Genomic DNA, 7,500 nt, shown 5'->3' with positions numbered 1-7,500 from the left:
TCGAGACCCCGAGCCTTCTCCGCTCCTTCAATTTGCTGCACGAGGGAGAAGCAAGGAAATTGTGAATGAGACGCGTTAAAAACGCACACACATACACCGCTTTTCGAAGACGAAAGTTTAGACTGCTATGAGATATTAATGTTTATATTAATATTAATATCCACTTTAGGACCGTGGTTATCGTGCTGCTTCGCAACCTGTCTACTGGTAATGTTTCGCAGAGACAATTGTGGAATATAGTAGTCAAATCAATAATCGTCCAATTTTAGGTTTACTAGGCCTTAAGCCGGAGTCCACCTTCTGTCACTTTATTTTTTATAGGATATTAAATGATTTGGCCTTTACCATACTGTCTTTTTGAATTGTATATACATATAGTAGACATGAAGATATATATATCTCACCTTATCTCTCAGTGATTTGCCAAACCAAGGATTAATACAGACACTGTGACAGAACTATCTCTGCGTTTGCTTGGAGATTATTTTCCATAATTCATGCCAACTAATCAGACCATGCTTTACAGAGAGGTTGAAAAAGATCTTAAGATGATCACTGCCCCGTGAGTCAGACAGACTGTGGCTTGGACCCGCGGTTAAAAAATGTCTGGCATTGACTCAGCTGTTTAGTTGGCCTCCCTCCCCTCGCCCTCGACTCTCCTCTCATTTCCTCTCCTCTTTTTTCCCCCTCTCTGCTCTCTCTTATTCTCGTTTTTATCCCTTTCCTTTGTATCGTCCTTTTCCTCTCCTCTTTCCTCTACCTTCCTTCCTGTCTCTCTCCTTCTCCCCCCCTCTCCCACTGTGGCCTGTTCGGTACAGTACATCGATCACTGTTTTTCTCTCCCCGGTGAGCCCAGCACAGCAGAAACTGGCTTCCTCTTTGGCTACTTCCTGTGTCTGTGTCCGGGGGGGAATGTTTTGTGGTCGAGTGTTTGCAGTCAAGTCACTGACTGATGTTGGACCGCCTGCTTTTTGGAAACCACGTGTTGTTCCCCCTATAAAACCCGAAAAACGCCAAAACAAGCCTTCTTTTAGAAGAACTCCAGAGATAGAGAGTGCCTTGTGATTACAGTTTTTTTTTCTCCCGGTTTCACTTTTGTCCAAATTAGACACAGTACTTCAGTTTTCCTGGATTCTCTTCTCTTTCATGGTTCTAATACCGTAGAAACAGGAATTGAAAGCGTAGGATCTGACCCCTCAACCTCCAGCTGGAACTGGGTTGCACACAACCCCCACCTCACCTGACCTCGCCTCGCCCCCCCCATCACAGGCAAGGAGACCACGTAATCCTGCTTAATTGCGATTGGACGGACATCGTCCTACAAGGTCGAGCGGTCTTATTCCGCTGTGCGGTGGCGATGCTCGCGGAGGTTAAGCCTGCTCATCTCACTCCAGCGGCGCAGATTAACGTGGCCTCACCATCCACGGCGCGTCTCTCCACGGAGAGCAGCTTCCACCCAGCTCGCACGGCCCTCAGTCCTGCCTGTTAAGACGGGGGTCAGCTGGCTGAGCGGTTAGAGAATCGGGCAAGTAATCAGAAGGTCGCTGGTTCGATTCCCTCCCGTGTCAAATGACGTTGTGTCCGTGGGCAAGGCACTTCACCCTACTTGCCTCAGGGGGAATGTCCCTGTACTTACTGTAAGTCGCTCTGGATAAGAGCGTCTACTAAATGTAAGATGCGGCTCGGGTACAGCTCAGTGGTAGAACATTTGGCTGCAGAACAATAGGTTGCAGATTAACCCCCCCCCCCCATCCCCATGTCGCTTTGGTATGTTGCTTTGGATAAAAGCGTCCGCTAAATAAGTGCATGAATATTATGTATACACCCCCTGTTGTTTGGCAGTTAGCGAGGCTCTGTTCACTGAGGTATCCACTGGTTGCCATGCCAGCGTTGAGAGTCTAAGATTGGGTTTTAAACCGGTTTAAGCAGTACAACAACACATGCTGTGGTCCAGCATGGGGTTGGAGTTAAGCCCTCTTTACATGGCAGCACCACGTATGATGTACATGGCAGCAACATATCTACTTGTATACTGTTCATGGTACCAACATAGCTTGTCGCAAACTGTACATGGTAGCAACATGGTTGTATCATAGCTAGTAGCCAACTCTAGCACGGTAGCAACACAGCTAGTTGTTTATACATGGTAGCAACACAGAACTGAACTCAGATGGGTATGGGCTCACATCCCTGACTTATTACACTGATGGAGAAGAGGAAGAAAGAGAGAGAGAGAGAGAGAGAGAGGGAGAGAGGGGGGGAGATAATGGGAGCGGATCAGACAAGGGAGGATGAGAGGTGCAAAATAGGAGAGAGAAAGAGAGGGGAGAGCAAGGGAACAGAGCAAAATTAAAGATGTTGCAGTGACGTAACTGTGCCTCCGTAAGATAGTGGCTACCAGGGAGGGGCGAGTGTGTGTGTGTTCGTTTTTGTGTGTGTGTGTGTGTGCATGAAGGGAGGGGAGTGTGTGTGTGCAGGGAGGGGAGTGTGTGTGTTTGCAGGGAGGGGAGTGTGTGTGTGCAGGGGGGGGGGGGGGTGTGCAGGGGGGGGGGGGTGTGCAGGGGGGGGGGGGGTGTGCAGGGGGGGGGGGGGTGCAGGGGGGGGGGGGGGTGTGCAGGGGGGGGGGGGGTGCAGGGGGGGGGGGGGGGTGTGCAGGGGGGGGTAATCTAGATCTGACTGACACTATGTCACTTTGTCTGGGGTGGTGGAGTGAAGCCAACACTCTCTCTCTCACACACACACACACACACACACTTTCTCTCACGCACGCACACACACACACACACACTCTTTCACGCACACACGCACAGATACACACACTCACACACACACACACATGTCGTTCCTCCTCCTTCCGTGTGTGTAATCCACTCTCCTGTTTCCAAATGAAACGTCCTGCTGGCTTGATTAGATTAGAGTTGATTCTATTGAACTACTGTGTCAGGAGGAGCAGGTGTGTGTGTGTGTGTGTGTGTGTGTGTGTGTGTGTGTGTGTAGTGGGGGTACAGCTTTCAAGAGTGGGGCATCCTTCAACAAGGGGCACCTCTACCTCGTCATCTGCATTCCTGTCTCTCTCCATCTTTTGTCTTTATCTCCCCACCCCCCCTTTTCCACACACACACACACACACACGCGCACACACACACACACACACGTACACATGCACATGCACACATGCACACACGCTCTCCTTTTCTCTCTCTCTCTCACTCTCTCTCTCTCTCTCTCTCTCGCTCCCTCTCTCCTACACACACAAAACACAATGTAAATGTAGGTGGTTACCGTGCAACAGGAAACATCAAGCGGTGAGCCTCTTTCCTGTGCCTGGCCGTTCTAGCTGGCGCCTAGCTGGCGTTGTTAACTGTGACATCGCCAAGGGAACAGTGCGCGGCACGAGCAACCGCAGAGACGCTGGTTACCATGACACAGAGAAACAGACCTTGGCCCAGGCGGTGCCACCATAACCAGGGCCGTGCCACACACACAGACACACACACACACACAGACACACAGACACACACAGACACACACGGTGGTGGAATCTGTGGGGTCAGATGGCTGAGCGGTTAGGGAGTCGGGCTATTAATCAGAAGGTTGTTGGTTCGATTCCCCGCCTTGGTGCAAGGCACTTCACCCTACTTGCCTCGGGGCAATATCCCTGTACTTACTGTAAGTCGCTCTGGATAAGAGCATCTGCTAAATGACTCAATGTGATGGCACACAGGCAGGGGGCAGCATGACTGCTGTGCCTGAGCCTCCTCATCTTCTGTTGGGCTCCGACATCAAGTTTCTTGTTTTTCGCTCCTCTTCACTATCTGTCCATCCATCCATCCACCCACTCTTCATGTTGATCCATCCATCCAACCATCCTGCTCTGTCTGTCTGTCTGTCTGTCTGTCTGTCTGTCTGTCTGAAAGAAACTAACTCTGCACTCCATTAACCATGTCACCCACATAAGACCACACACACCGCCACCACCACCTCCATCATAGCACACCCTCCACCGCCACCTCCACCTTAGCACACGCAGAAAACCGAAGCAGCGAAGGAGCTGCTAACTGAGCCCGTAGGCATCACATGTACCACACGATCCAGCCCCGCTCTCAGTTCAGTGACAGTTATGACATTCTCCTGAGGGTTAGCGTTAGCTACGTAGCGCTAGATGTACCGGATGTGTCAAGCATGTACCACTGTTCTCTCTCTCCTTTCTCTCTCTCTGTTTTCTCTGCGCTCTCAACTTTCTCTCTCTCTCTCTCTCTCTTGCACTCTCGCTCTTTCATTTTCTGGGTCTCGCTCCCTCTCTCTTGCACGCTCTCTTTCCTCTCTCTTTTTCTCTGTCGCTTTCTAAACCCTCTCAGAACACCACTGCACCTGAACACACTTATATAAAAGCACACCACAACAAACACCCCTCTCTTCCTCTCTCTCTCTCTCTCTCTCTCTCTCTCTCTCTCTCTCTCTCTCTCTCTCTCTCTCTCCATCGCTCCCTCTCTGTCCAGGCTCAAACTTTTACGTAACCCTCAAGGGAACTGGGAAATGGAGAGAGGGAGCCAGAGAGAAATGGAGGCAGGGAGAGAGAGGGAAATAGAGAGGGGGAGAGAGGAGCAGAGATAGGGAGAGGAGCAGAAGAGAGGAGCAGAGAGAGAGAGAGAGGAGCAGAGAGAGAGGAGCAGAGAAAGAGGAGCAGACAGGTGACGAGGAGCCCCTTTTATCCTCAGCAGCAGACGAGTGTCGCACGACCGCAACAGGTCTCACACGACCAGGAAGGTCTTTATTCTGCGTGCGTCTTCCTGGTTCCCTCATGACGCATCACAACCTGAGATCCTCTGTCAGCGTGAGAGACCCTTTATTATGGGTTTCAGTGGTGTCATCGCATCGTGAACACGCCATCAACAATATTATCGTTTCGTTCGAGGATGAGGAGAACATAGAAGACCACCGCCACCGCCGCCGAGGCAGAGCTTTCAGAGCGGCGTAATCACTTTAGAAAATTGGCCGGTCGGCGAGGGGAAAAAAAAGGCCTCGGAAACTTCCGGCGTGAACGATGTTTTCAATAAGGGCTGAGGGAGCGAAGTCGTTCCGATGGCTCATCCCCCTCGAAAGGCCGAGTTTCATTTTCTCTCAATTATGCAGCTTATCTCCGACTCCCTCATCTCAGACTAATAGTCTGAAGGAGGAAGTGGAAGGGGAGAGAAAGGAGAGCAAGGAGGAGGGGGGGGGGAAGGAAGGAAGGAAGGACGAACTGAGCAAACACAGCGAGGGGGAGAACAAGAGAGGGGGGGGGAGGGGGGTGATAAAAGGAACAGAGGAGACTGGGAGAGCAAACGAGAGAGAGAGGAAAGAGATGTTGAGTCACAGGCGGCGTTTCACGTCAGGGAGTGAGCAAGCCCGCTAATGGATTGTTTGGGCCTGTGTTTTACCCTCATTTATACATCCACTTATTCATTACACACCTCGTTGAGATGCTAAATGCTATGCTCTAACCAAACGCCGTTGAAGATATTGCCATAGCTACTCATTATCTTGTTACATGGCTGAGAAGGTGTAAACTATTGGATGCAGCATTGATGTCCGATTAGCTTGGAGCTACGAGGAGAACCCTTGAGATCAGCTGTTGTACCCTACTGTGTGTGTGTGTGTGTTTGTGTGTGCGTGTGTGTGTGTGTGTGTGTTCCAGTGCTGATGTGGAGTAGGGTATGGGCTTGGGTTCCACAGTACCTCCTTGTTCTGGGATCAGAGTCTCCCTGGAGGACTGTGGTTCTCCGAGGCCGTGGGCTTGTGAAGCTACGAGGGGAGATGAAACGGAGGTCCGGTTCTCCACCTACATACCCATTAGTGATGGAGAATCACAGGATGTCTTTACATAACAACCCCCCCAGCACACATACACACATACAACCCCCCCAGCACACACAGACACACACACACACAAACACACACACACACAAACATGTGCAAGCATCTCATTAACTGTATGTAGGTGCACATGTCATGTTTGTACAGTGTTGAGTTGACCTATACTCACAGTCACTCATTGTCTGTCTGTCTACCTGCCAGTCTGTCTGTCTGTCTACCTGCCTGCCTGTCTGTCTACCTGCCTGTCAACCTGCCTGCCTGTCTGTCTACCTGCCTGCCTGTCTGCCTGTCTGTCTACCTGCCTGTCTGTTTACCTGCCTGCCTGCCTGTCTGTCTACCTGCCTGTCTACCTGCCTGTCTGTCTACCTGCCTGTCTGTCTACCTGTCTGTCTACCTGTCTGCCTGTCTGTCTACCTGTCTGTCTGTCTGTCTACCTGCCTGTCTGTCTGTCTGTCTACCTGCCTGTCTACCTGCCTGTCTACCTGCCTGTCTGTCTACCTGCCTGTCTGTCTACCTGCCTGTCTGTCTGCTCATTTTGCAGCTGCTGCTAGCCCGTTAGAGAGGAAAAGCAAAGTGACAACAGTGTAGAAGATAGGCCAGTGCACGCACTCACACACACTCACTCACTCACACACACACACACACACTCACACACACACACACACACACACACACTCACACACTCACACACACACGCACACACACGCACACACACAGATGGCCTTGGTCCGGATGTGGGCATTATCCACAGGGATAAAGGCTGTAATACTGTACAGCTCTGTTTTGTGTTGCTGGCTGGCCTCCAGATGGAAGCCCAGAGAATAGACATGAGGAGACGGTACAGGATGCCATAACCTCCCCCCATTAGTGTGGCAGGGTCACAGCTGCAGCACACACACACACATCCACACACACACATGCAGATGCAGATACTCAGACACGCTTCGACAGATGCCGTGACACACACATAACACACAAGCACACACACATTGACAGACACACACACATGATGCAGACACTCAGACATGCATAGCAAATGCACTCACACACACACTCACACACACATACACACAGCTTACCAAAAGTATACTTCTTATTGAAAGTCAACCAAAGTCCTGAGTCTGGTCACAAAAGCCTGGCTCGTCTGATCGAAAATAGCCTGCAGCAAACGGAAGAGGGAGGGAGGAGGAGAGAGAGAAGGAGTACGGGGGGGGGGGGTTAAAGAGGAGAGGGAGTTAGGGGGAAGGGAGGGAGGTGAAGGATGGAGAGGAGGTGAGGGAGGGTGGGAGGACATGGCTGACACAGAGTGTTTGTGGTTTTTGTTTTAAAGATCGTAGCTGAAGGAACGGACAATTCGTTATTGAAATACAATAATGTGGTTCTGCTCTGGTTTTAATGAGAAAACCACAGTCCTCCCACTGCAGACTCCCACGGTGAAGAGGAGGAAAGAAGAGGAGGAGAGAAGAGAGAGGGAAGAGGAGGAGAGGAGAGAGATGGAAGAGGAGGGAAGAGGAGGAGGAGAGAAGAGAGAGGGAAGAGGAGGAGAGGAGAGAGATGGAAGAGGAGGGAAGAGGAGGAGGAGAGAAGAGAGAGGGAAGAGGAGGAGAGGAGAGAGAGGGAAGAGGAGGAGAGGAGAGAGATGGA

At 51.0% G+C, this 7,500-nt stretch overlaps 1 protein-coding gene across 1 annotated transcript in view; it reads left to right on the top strand.

The window, feature by feature from the left end:
* LOC134009523 (astrocytic phosphoprotein PEA-15) overlaps positions 1-7,500 on the top strand; it is a 24,446-nt gene that overhangs the window by 1,091 nt on the left and 15,855 nt on the right. The gene's annotated exons all lie outside the window — the stretch shown is intronic.

Source organism: Osmerus eperlanus, chromosome 23 (assembly GCF_963692335.1).
Source record: "Osmerus eperlanus chromosome 23, fOsmEpe2.1, whole genome shotgun sequence".
Lineage (NCBI taxonomy): Eukaryota > Metazoa > Chordata > Actinopteri > Osmeriformes > Osmeridae > Osmerus > Osmerus eperlanus.
Note: the sequence above shows the minus strand (reverse complement) of the source record. Positions and strands in the feature narration are given on the sequence as shown.